Genomic DNA, 12,524 nt, shown 5'->3' with positions numbered 1-12,524 from the left:
AAGACAAAAGACTAGTCAGTTAGGTATTAAGCCTGTTTCTAATGACCCTACCACTTCTAATTTTCCGATCTGTATACTCCACATCCTAGCTCTCACTTGAGTACTATAGCTCCAAATCTTCATAACTTTCCCTGCTCAGTAATCTCTAGTTGAATGTTGTTAAATGGCAAAAAAAAGAGAATATGACTACATATTAGTCGAAATAAAAAAGAAAAAAAAGACAATCGATTATCATTCGGACATTTCAGTACAAAAATAATCGAAGGTCAAAATAGCGAGAGGTTTTTCGGTTAACAAATAGGATCTTTTTGTGGTGTATTTCAAATCTAACTCTCTCAGTTGCTATCGTTATACTCTCTAGCATTCATGAGGCCTGATAACTACTATTACCAATCCAAATATTATTGTGTTCGTATGAAACGAACAGCATAGCTGTAAAACCGTTTCTTGACTTTTATCCAATTGATTTCACCACTTAGCACATATTCATGGTTATTGATTTAGAAATTATTGAGCCAATTTTATTCATTGTACTCAGGCACATGGAGTTACCGGGTGTCAAAGTTAGAAGCGGAAACGTGACCCATATCCACATGAAAAGGAATGTCAGTGAGTGGAATATTTTGTTCTTTTTCTCCATCACGGAAATGTGTTCCCAAATTCGTGAATATCTTGCCATGACTTCTGAAACCATAACGTGTTTACGTGCTAAGTAAATATATTCAGTTTTTTTCCTGTTTTGAGGTTGGTGAACTTAGTTGATAATTATTCAGGCAATTCGCGATTGGAGATCTGCACCAACGACAACCGCAATCTATTCAAATCAACTTGGTGAACGAGAACTATGGTCGCATGCCGCTGACCACCGAAAAAGTGAAAAGTGAAAACTGTGTCACCTGTGTTCACTATACCTGAATCGTGCCAACCAAAAGACGAAACAAAACAGAAATGTGTATGTATACAATTTCGCTTCCATTTCGACAGTCGGGCGCTGCCAATCACCAGGGCATGCATATTGACACAGAGAATATACAAGAGACAAAAGCATCAACGAAATGTACTTAACCCCTTCATGTCCATGTTGTTTATACACAACAACGTTTTTAAATTGCTATAGCTATTGGTTCGGTAAGATTTGTTTTTAGCAAGAAGTAAGGTTGATAACTGCATTTGAACAACTAAAGTTATTAGTTATATTACTCGAACTGAAGCTATTGCACTTAGACTGATTGGATTCCGTTGAAGCAGTGCTGCCAGGACCAGTTTAAATTGGCGATGACAAATATGATTTGGATATAATTCCATTGTCTTGCAATATTATTGAAAACTGATCAATATAGAAAGTCTTCGACTATCTTGTCCATGCAATCGAACTGTTGTGATTATTCTAGGAGATTTATGTTAAGCATCAGAAAGTAAAAATTGAGTAACTGCGGTTGCACAGATAGCGAAGCACTTGTCTTGATCAAAACAGGTTTATCGTGTTTTTTAACTACAATGGTCTTCAGGAATAATAGTTTAAAAATTTGCATTTCGGCTTCGTCACATCAGAATTCAACAATAGCTTAATGACAGGCTTAAGCTAGTGCCGGATTCATTCTAATTCCAAAAATTATTTGTGCTTCTGAGCAAACTCCTAGTCTTGCGTTATGTCTCGCACGAAAAGGGGGTCTGATTTAAGCCGATACTCTTTACACTATGCTATTTTTCTCCTTAGTGGAGAAAATTTAGGTAAACTCCGAAAATGCTTAAAACTACCTTTGTGCGTTAAGGGCACAAAACCTTTAACTAAATTAGTTATGGAATTTACATTTCAACTTCATTTCATCAGAATCCGACACTAACCCAGTGACAGGACTAAGCTAGCGCTGGATTGGCACTAGCTCCAAAAAAATGGTAAACACGAAAATGTGATTTTAAGCAACTTTCACTTTAGTGGAGAAAAAACAGCTTTTACGCAAATTTCATAACTAATCCATCCATGAATATCAGAATAGAATAGATGTTTCTCGTAGAAAAATATCGAAACAAACATGCTTTTACGTATTCCGAATTACTTGCAAAACTTCGTCCCATTGACGGTCCAATAATTTAGTTAATGGGACTCTATAGATGTTTAACTAGGAATTTTCACTATCAAACATCTATAATCGTTGTCTTTGTGAAGAATATGTTTTCTGTTACTAAAATACTGATGCCTCATTTAATTTGCACCTTTGAGGGTTAAAGAAAAACATTTTTCTTCGGCAAGGGCGGGGTTATTTTTACAGAATGTTTGCACTTCTTTGATCTTGTAGATTTATACTGGAAGCTGGCTGAACTCGATCAATATTTTATTCTGCAGTATAATTTAACGCTTGATATCCTTCCGGCAGTCACGCTAGTGCACTGAGTGCACACTGCAGTGTGCACTCAGTGCACTGCTCTGGGAATCTAGCGAAATGAAAATTTGTCTTATTATAAATATTCATTCAACGAGTATACAAATATTGCTGCTTCCATAATGATGTCCTCCCATATCATTCAGTAACATTTTCATGTGGTAGTTGTCATCATTAAGTTTGTTTTCCTTTTTTGATCAACGACTAAGATTGAATCGATATTTTCTTTTTACGTTGTAACGATATTCAATTAGCAAATGACTGGACGTTGTGAAGTATTTATTTTTAATATCAAGAGCCATAGTACTCAAGGAAGAGAATGGAGGTGAAGGAAGAATACCACAAACTCAGATGATTCGCAATTTGATGAAAATGATAAAACATTCGGACTCCTGTGGTAGAAGACAAAGAATTAAGTCGTCAGGAAAAAACTAAGCTTGCTCATATGTCCTATTCCACGCCTTTCTAAACATTCTTCCTTCATCTTCCTATTCTTTCTTTAGTATTATGGCTTATCTTAATATTTAAAATATACTTCGCACCTTCTAGTCCATTGCTAATTGAATGTCGTTAAAATATAAAAATTGTCATTAAAGTTAAACTACCCACACTATCTGTGGCGAGGGAGAGATTTTTCCATGTGCAGTGTGCGTCAGATGGATGTATCCTTTTTCAACATTGAACAACTCCGCAATTTTTCAACCGATTTTCACAAGTAAACAATTTTTTTAGGATATTTTATTCCATTTATTATAAACCAGGTTTAGAATACAACGTAGATTAAATGACCACCCCCATTTTATATTGTATATTACCTTTGAGTTCGTGAAGGTCCTTAGGTTTGCTAGAATAAACTTTACTTTTCAAGTAACTTGCAGAAAAAAGTCTGGTACCGTTTACTCCGCCGGAAAGGGTGAAGTGAGCTTCGTCCGTCATTAAATTTTTGTCCCAAAAAATCAGGCTCTGCATCAATCATTCCTGCCACAGCATTCCCATATTCCAAGCGCGTTCTTTTGGTGTAAACCAACTCATAGCTGCAATGGTATTAAATGACGTTTCAGAGTTGTGAAATAGCATACATCCAGATGGCGCACCCTGTACTGTGACAAGTTGCCGAAACAAACAACATGTGCTACTGTATAAAACCTAAGAAAGGAGTGCGATTTCGCGAAAGACATCTTTCTATCTCATTCCGTATTAAACCTAGTTATGACGTCATCTTGGCGGCGAAAGTTGCAACTAAAACGTGCGGATCCAAAGATCTAAATTCTTTCGAACATACCTATCAAGTAAATGTAACAATTTTTCCAGCTAAACAAATTGCACTGTTAGGTTCTGGGCAAAACTGATTCGGACATAAACAAATATTAATTTGTTTTTTGGTTTTTGACGTAAGTTCTAATACCTTTTTAAGACTTGTTTGGAGGTATCCAACGGGGAAAACAGATTGAAATGGTGAGTTAAACAAAGGCAAAGATGAGAAAAAAATCACCCCAGAGGCAGGATTCGAATCTGCAACCCTTTGCACAATACACCAACCCTTTTACTGTCCCTGGATTGTGATGATGTCCCAGGATCGTACCCTGCCCCTAAAGCGAGATCACACACAACCGCAGCTGTCACCCAGCACATTTATTCTATTTAATTTCCCGGAACGTCAACATAGCCCAAGGATAGGATAAGGGTTTGTGCATTGTGTAGGAGCCCCAAGAGTTGCAGATTCGATTTCTGCCCCTGGGGTGATTTCTTCTTTCATTTAACTTACCATTTCTACCTTTTTTCCTCGATGGATACCACCAAAAGGTCTTAACTCAGACATTATTTCTCGAGAAGATTTTAAATTAGTTAGAAAACTCCGACAAAGTTTTAGTCAATAAAGTAATTTTTCAAAATTACAATTATAGCGACTGAAGTTTGAACGCTAAATATACTGTCGAAAAAATCCACTAAAATTTTGAAGTCGTTGGTCCAGCATCGAGACTCGATCGATTTGGTTCAAAATTGGACCAGACACTGAGAATAGAAATCGACTCAAGGGTGGCTATGTGGGCTCATAGCATGAAGATGAATTCCATACGGTATTGAACATTTTTGAGGTAATACAGGAAATTCTTTGATTACAGGTCTATAGAATTACATATGTAACTAGTAATCTCTTAGAATTTTATGAATACGGTACATACTAAGGCTTATTGACTTTGATAGTTATTTAATAAATTTACTTGGAGTTTTATCTGTAAACTTCATGGGATTCTGATCTAAAAATTTGTATGAAGAATCAGGGATTCCTACACCCAAAATGCAATACATATGAATGAAAATTGCAAGCGTTCTGGTAATGTGCAAAAATTGCACGAAGCTTTCTTGCATGTAATGCAAGAAACAGAAAAAAACGAATTTTGCCCATGTATTAGCGATGTAATAATGAAAAAAATATGGTACGCATCCAGATTCGAACTCATGTCCTTAGAAACTGTAGCACAGACTATAAGCAGTGTTCTATTCTTGCACATGAAAACGGAGCATTATAACTCGTACAATCAGCACATCCGGATTTCGATGCTTTCTTATATGTAATGAATAAGCCACAATACCGCGTTTGACGATGTTGGTGAGGAAGGAATAAAAAGCAGACGGTAAATAAAAACTCGGCGTGCGTTGCTATAACAACCAGCATAGGCACGTGAATGTAGTGGTAATCTTTTGACAGTGTGTTGAAGAATTGCAAGCGGCTTTGACTGCAAAATTGCAAGCGATGCTAACATTATTTGCAAGTGATTGTTGCTTGCAATTATTGCAAGAGATTTTTGTTTTGGGTGTAGATAGTTTTCGGATGTGATACATTCTCATCCAGCTTCATGAGATGAATGATGAACTTCAATGTTTGTTCTTGGTTATTAGCAAACTCTTTGGGATACCTGCAATTCTACAAGTGTACCTTGAATCATGCTAGGTTATGGATGCACTACAAACTCATGGAGATTCCGACAATTTTGTTGCAAAAATATTAAGATTTAGCGATGTTCTAGTCTAGGTTATGCAAAACTTTCACGTGCAATGTTCGTAACTTATATGTACCAAACAAGTTACTTTTAGAATTCAGAAAAAATCGGAACATTTAGATGATTATAACATCAATTGGGCTCCAAGTCGAGAGCAAATCCACGAAAATCCGTCCGGAAATCATTAAAATCGAGACCGACCACCTGCGATTCGACGAAACTATACACGTTTCACCGGCATGGAAGACTAAACATTTTACTCCGTCCATGAGATAATTTTAATAAAAGAGCAATTTTTCAAAAAGGCGTAGAAGTTGTTGCATGCAGAAATTTCCGAAAAAAATTGTCCGATTATCGAAAAATGTCACAACTTTTCTTTCAGTGCATATTTTTTCGCACAGATGTTTTCATTCCCTGTAACTCATTCTCAGATAGTTTTACTGTATAAAATACGATAGTAGAACAATTTTTATTTATCGGAAACTGCTGCATGCAAATACTTCTACGCCCTTTTAAAAACTTGCTGTTGTTTCATAAGTCAAAGCGTTCTAAATACAAGAGGAGATTCATAAACCTGTAAAGTTTTGTTCGAATTAACGATGGTCGGCCACTTTCTCATGGAATCCCTCACAAGTCTCCCATTTCATGCCTCCAAGTATGATTGTTAATGACAGTTAATTCTCAGAACGGTATCGACTGGATGCTATTAGCCCAATGGCGTAACCAAAATTATTTGGATCGAAAAAAATATTGATGCTAACTTATTTAAATATTAATGCAATAATATTGAAGGTTTATCGAGAACCTATTGTTTTAAGTATCCTGCAGATTTTTGTAAAATTGTGGGAATGGGATATTGTAACTGATTTCTTAGTCGAAATCTCAAAGTTGTCGCATCATATCAATATCAAATAAAATACCTGCATGGAAAGACTGATATAGAAGCTAATTCCAGCGTTCTGAAACCAATCATAACCCTCTGATTTCCAATCATTATGAGCTCACTTTTGAAGGAACGTATCGAATTATGGATTAGGGAATATTTTTTGAATCGGAAGTGCAGTTATAAGATGTATATTGTCTATGAAGCATAGAATTCCTGCCGAAAAATTGCATAGATTTGCATATCCTAAAAAAGTTCTTTTAGAATGTGTAGACGAAAACTCAATATGATTAATAACAAGAATAACATTTTCGGAAAGTAGAAAGAAATTGATGAAAAATAGCGTTTTCCGTTTATGTCCAGATCGCTTTTTTGAGCATTTGATTTTTGTTGTTCCTACTATCAATTATATCAATAGTCACTATTTATATTTATATTCAAAAATTTTATTTAAAATATAAAAATATCCCAAGTTGAGTGCTGAATTGACTTAATTTAATATCCTCAGAAAGGTTTTCGAAAATGCTATTGCAAACAACGTTGTTGCAGACATGAATGCTTCATGTCTTCAGGATATAGAAATATATTAAACAATATGGGACCATCCATAAATGACGTAGCATTTTTAGAATGATTTTGAACACCCCCTCCCCCATCGTAGCATTTCGTCACAAACCTCTAAATACCCTCCTGGTAATTACGTAGCTTGACGGTAAAGCTCCCCCCCCCCTTGTCACCATAAAAAATAAAAAAATGATGTTAGTTAGATGAAACGGGTAACTATTAAATTGAATATTAAAAATTATCAGACTTCTGTTTTTGAAATTTTTTCTGCTATTTATGAACAATAAAAATCTCATTTTATCCAACACATCATTATCTGAAGCTTACAGCAAAAAATTGCGTTAAAGAGTATTGGATTTAAGAAAATGTTATAAACATTTGCTAATCTCTCGCTATTCTGCATACATGTAATATTTATATCTTTAACGAAGTTGTTTTAAATTACACGTTTAACAACTTTGCTGAAGAAGCGAAGTGTTTTAGTATTTTTTGAAGAGTAACATAACATTCGTTGAACTCAATACTATGTTGAACTAAGTGTCAAGTACCTGGAACACTTACCTACTTATGTAATCGTTGATTCGTAATAAAATTTTGAAGTGTTATTTCTCCCACAGAACCATGATAACAATCTAAAGGAAATTTGTTAAGATATGGAACCCAAATAACGACCTCTTTTTATGAACTGATTCGATTTACCAGCTCCCAGTTAATTCATAAATTGAGGTTTCAGTGTATCATAGTGGGACCACTTTGGAGAGAGATAGAAATTATGTGTCTTCTCTTAAGTTGTTGAACAAACTATTTGCAGTCCTTCAATCGTTATATCTCCCTATTCGGTGAAATTTAGTGCTAACATTTTTTCTGTCAAGAGATGGCGTTTCTTCTCATATCATTCCATACTATTAGGGTAAACCCAATTATTGTTTGGTAATGTGAAAAAGTCCGTTCAAAACTAACTTGGAAATAAAATTATTGCGCATTGCCGGCACCTACGAACCCGTCAATTATTTCACGAAAAATCATTTAGAGCAAACTATGTTAAAATTACCCTGTCTATTGCGTGAAAAGCCATGAGAATGAAAATTACGAATTAATTCACAAAACAATGTCTAGAAAACTAACAAGATTACATTAGAACTAATGTGTCATCCAAATAATATGGCAACATCCTATGTTGACTACATTTACTCGATGAAAAAAATGAATTATTAAATAATATATCGCTAATTTGAAGGCAGCTTCGTTCAACATATCAACAATTAGCCCTGTTTGTTCGGCTCTTCTTCCACTGAGTCCCTTCTGTCAAGTTACATATTCCCACGACTGCCTATTAGTGTTCTGTCTATTTTGTGATTCATTAAACCGGACGTGGGCGCTGATTCCACTATATGTAGGTATCTACTCCAATGAAATGGCTGTGTCGTAAATGATCCCATGTGAACATCCAGTTCAGCGCTATGTCTTACGTAAGCACGTGGCAATTTACTTAACATGAAATCCAGTCGCCCACGCAAATTTCCTCTATTGAGAATGGGAAAACGATACATACATAAATGTTGCAACAGAGCGGAAAGAAAATCGTGGAATCACGCAAACCGAACCTTGCTCGGTAGTATGTTTGTACCTACCTAGTGCAAAGTGAGTCGAAGTGGTCACTAAGAAGCAGATTGGGATAATCTTATTTGGTTGCTAGCTTTTTGTTTGTATCAGATTATTTTGCGGCTTGCTAGTGGAAAATCTTTATTGATGCTAAACGTTTTTGGCATCTTCGATTTCGTGGATACAGTAAATGAAAGTGCACAAGCTTAATTACAGCTTTTTATACACTCGAGAGAAAAAAAAGTGAAAGTATATTATTTAGGATTGTTCGGATGGGAGTATGTTAGGTAAACATGTTAATCTAATAATTATTTTGTCTGTGCTAAGGTTTTTTTTTGTTTTCCATGAACAAATTGCAAGCGCACTATTATTACTGTTACTTAAGAGCTCCTGTAAGGTTGAATGAACCGGTCGGTTCGCAGGTATTACGTGCTTTACACTCTAGATTCGTAAGAATCGAAAGAAAGAACAATACAATGAATATTGTCTTATTTGAATGCAAACTATGCAAATCAGAAAGACTCACATTGTTATGTATTAGAATTCACGAATTTTGTCCTTTAAACTTAACAATTTTATTTATTCTTTTTTCAGGTGAGATGCCGAAACTCAATTAAATTGGTGGGTAAGTGTAGAACCTACCACCTTTTGTGATTTTTACTAGCTTGAATAAATTAAAGGGATGCATTTTTTATATGCATGGCTCACCAGACAGATTTTTCGGTGTAACGAATAAAGACTGTTGATTGTGTTCGCCGTAGGTAAACAGCAGAGGTGTTGCAAAAGGGACAGTTGAAATTACGGTGGTTTGAATGTTTACTATGCAAATATGTAGCTAAGAAGAACGTGAACACAAACGCGGATATGAAGCCGCAAGGTTATGGCCTACACATTTCTGGTCCATACAGTTAGTAATAGTATCGCTAGGCTCGAGTTTCGTGTAGGTATTTTTGAATTCATTTAATGTTTGTTTAGGAAAAAAACGCCAGCTGTAACAAATTGAACTCTCTTCTCATAGCTTGTTCAGAAGAAATATGACTGAATCAATGCGACTAGCTTCAGATAATATACTGAACTTTTTTTTAAATTGCCTCTATTGCTATTTTTGGTAGTAAACGTCTGCTCGTTCATTGCAGCGACTGAATATTTTTACTGCAACCAAAGCCATCTTCAAATTGTGTCTAAACATGGCCTAATGATTTTCGATTGAGGCTTAATTAGTTTATATTTCGTTTAGATGAAATCACCATTGTCACTGCTCCACTAAAGTACTTCTTGGTAAAGGTAGCTTGTTGAATCTCACCGAATCTTCAACAATCGTTTGTTTGACCTAAGACTCTTGCATGTACGTCTTAGAGTCCTTGCGAAATCATGGGAATCCAAGTAAATAGATCAGCAAAACGAACATTAACATCTCGTCATACCAGATGAAACTTTTGTTTCACCAGCTGGTTTAATCGCATCTTCATTCATTTATACAATAATTTGCCTTCCTTTGGTGAACTTGATTCAAAGATTTTGAACAGGATTTTTGACATGTGAAAGAAGAATTTATATGTTCCGTTTTCCATGTAGCCTTTTTTTTTAAACTGAACCTATTTTGGCAAAATTTTCGAACCCTTAAGCGAACTACTTTCAAAATAAGATCCTATGAAAACATCAGGTAGCAGTTTGTCGAGAGGCATTTTAGTGTGCTTCCATTGACTGAAGACAACGGTCATAAAAATTCGCAAAGCAAGTGGAAGAAATATACAATTAACTATCTACCTTAGATACATGTACCCTGGGCTATCAGCATCCAAATAAAAGTTCAGCTATACTCGTTCCGACAGTGAGGATTGGATAGATTCAGGTGATCTTCAGTTATAGTGAGGTTATTTATTTGCTGCCTGTGTGTACGGCCGATGTGAATTTAGGTGGTTGCAAAAATGTACCAGAAGTGGAGCGCTTGCTGAAAGTTAAATTATTTGTCGATATAACTCAAATTCAAACTGTTTAGTTCCATCACATACGTCATGTCGTACTACAACCTGCAACCAGCCCTTTGTTTCCTTTGGCTTAGTGGTAACTAAGTTTAGGCTGTCTGTTGTTAGAGTGTTGAGAAATACATATGAAGTACACTCAGGTTTTTTTACGCGGTTGTTTTCACAAGTTTTTTTTACGTAGATTCCGCATAAAAAAACCGCGTTATTTGGAAAATCCGCGTAAAAACACCGCGTTAATTCAAAAATCCACGTAAAAAAAGCGCGGTAATTCGAAAATCCGCCTGGGAGAAAACCCTCAGCAAAAGACTTAGAATATTTTTGGCAGTTTTTTTGAGCGGATTTCGCAAAAATATTCTAAATCCTTTTGAATGCAAAAGACTTAGATTTTCGGAAAGATTGTGGAGACGGGTTTGGAAGACTCCTTACAGCCCGCACCTCTACAATATGGGTATTCTCGGAATGGTCTTGACGAGTTGGTGCCAGAAATTGATTTTTGATGTCATTTTGAAATGCAAGAATACTTCCGGTTTAGCAAAATTCGCTACAAACCAATCAATATGGGTATTTTCGGAAAGATCTTGACAAGTAGATGCCACAGATTGATTTTTGACGCCATTTTTAAATCCAAGATGGCGACTTCCGGCTTAAAAAAATTCTCTACAACTCAATCAATATGTGTATTTTCGGAATAGTCTTGACGAGTAGGAGACAAAGGTCGATGTTTGACGTTATTTTGAAATTCTAGATGGCGACTTCAGGTTTACCGAAATTCACGCATAAAAAACGGTTATAGAGAATTTCGATAAACCGGAAGACGCCAATTTGGATGTCAAAATGGTGTCAAAAATCAATTTTTTTCACCGACTCGTCAAGACCGTTATGAAAATACCCATATTGATTGAGTTGTAGCGAATTTCACTAAACCGGAAGTCGCCATCTCGGATTTCAAAATGGCCTCAACAATTAATTTCTGGCACCTGCGCGTCAAGACCATTCCGAAAATATCCATATTGATTGGGTTATAGAAAATTTCGCTAAACCGAAAGTCATCATCTTGGATTTCAAAATGGAGTCAAACATAAGTTTCTGGTACTTACTCGTGAAGTCCATCACGAAAATACCCATATTGTTGAGGCCATAAGGAGTCTTCCAGATCCGTCTCTTCCATCTTTCTGAAAAGTCTTTAGCTTTCAGAAGGGCTTAGAATATTTTTAGGGGGTGGGCGTTGCGTAGTTGGTAAATCGAGTTCCGACGCCGCACATAGGGTTAGAAATTTTTCATAAGAGATTTTTCTATCCCGAAGAGGCGAATAACCGTATGGTTTAAACATCTATAATCGAAATAATAAAAAAAGATATTTTTTGCGAAACCCGTGTTAATCGTAAAATCCGCACAAAAAGCTGCCAAAATTCTTCTAAGTTCTTCGCATTTAAAAAGAGTTAGAATATTTTTACGAAATGCCCGCAAAAAATCCAAAGTCTTTTGCTTAGAGTTTTTTTTACGCGGATTTTCGAATTGACGCGGTTTTTTACTCGAATTTTCTAATTAACGCGGTTTTTTATGCGGATTTTTTTTATACGGTGCGTATCCCCTGTGTAAAAAAACTTGGGTGTAAACTATTTTTTTGGGTTCTTGCGCTGAGCCTCTCAGTTATGATTTCAGCTGGTATCATTTTCTGTTCGTGAGGTAGTTCACAATTTAATAACCATTGTTCATAAACTAAGTATTGATTCGCGTGTCTGAAACCACCTGAAAAGCCAAGATGTTGATTTCCGATTCAGTGAAAATCCTTATAACTTCAACAATAAGGGAATTTTTGGAATTGCGTTGATAAGTAGATGATGGAAATGGATATCTGCAGCCATTTCAGTTGATTTCCAACCACCAAAGACATCGTTGTCTGAGCCAGCGCAACACGAACGACAAAACAGTTACTTTCACCTTCTGTGCATTGTCTGAAGAACAAAGGAAACCGTTCATTCTACTTTCTACTTCTGTCAAGTTAGACAAACGATCAAAGTATACTTTGTATCTAGAACAAAGAAATCTTTGTGTTACTATTGCCATCATGAGTGAATTTGATGGAAAAGCGCTGCTTCGATCCAAC

The 12,524-nt window shown here is 35.8% G+C and overlaps 1 protein-coding gene across 2 annotated transcripts in view; it reads left to right on the top strand.

Annotated features, from left to right (window-relative positions):
- The window catches only part of LOC131684382 (uncharacterized), a 304,419-nt gene that overhangs the window by 96,102 nt on the left and 195,793 nt on the right, over positions 1-12,524 (top strand). The window contains exon 2 of one of the 2 annotated variants that reach the window (XM_058967227.1): positions 9,027-9,057. The exons of the other annotated variant lie outside the window; for it this stretch is intronic. The gene's annotated coding sequence lies outside the window, so the exon portion shown is untranslated. The remainder of the gene's footprint in view (positions 1-9,026; positions 9,058-12,524) is intronic. 2 annotated transcript variants of the gene reach the window in all.

This window comes from Topomyia yanbarensis, chromosome 2, assembly GCF_030247195.1.
Source record: "Topomyia yanbarensis strain Yona2022 chromosome 2, ASM3024719v1, whole genome shotgun sequence".
In the NCBI taxonomy this organism is placed as follows: Eukaryota; Metazoa; Arthropoda; class Insecta; order Diptera; family Culicidae; genus Topomyia; species Topomyia yanbarensis.
The sequence above is the reverse complement of the archived record's forward strand: the minus strand, read 5'-3'. Positions and strand labels throughout refer to the sequence as shown.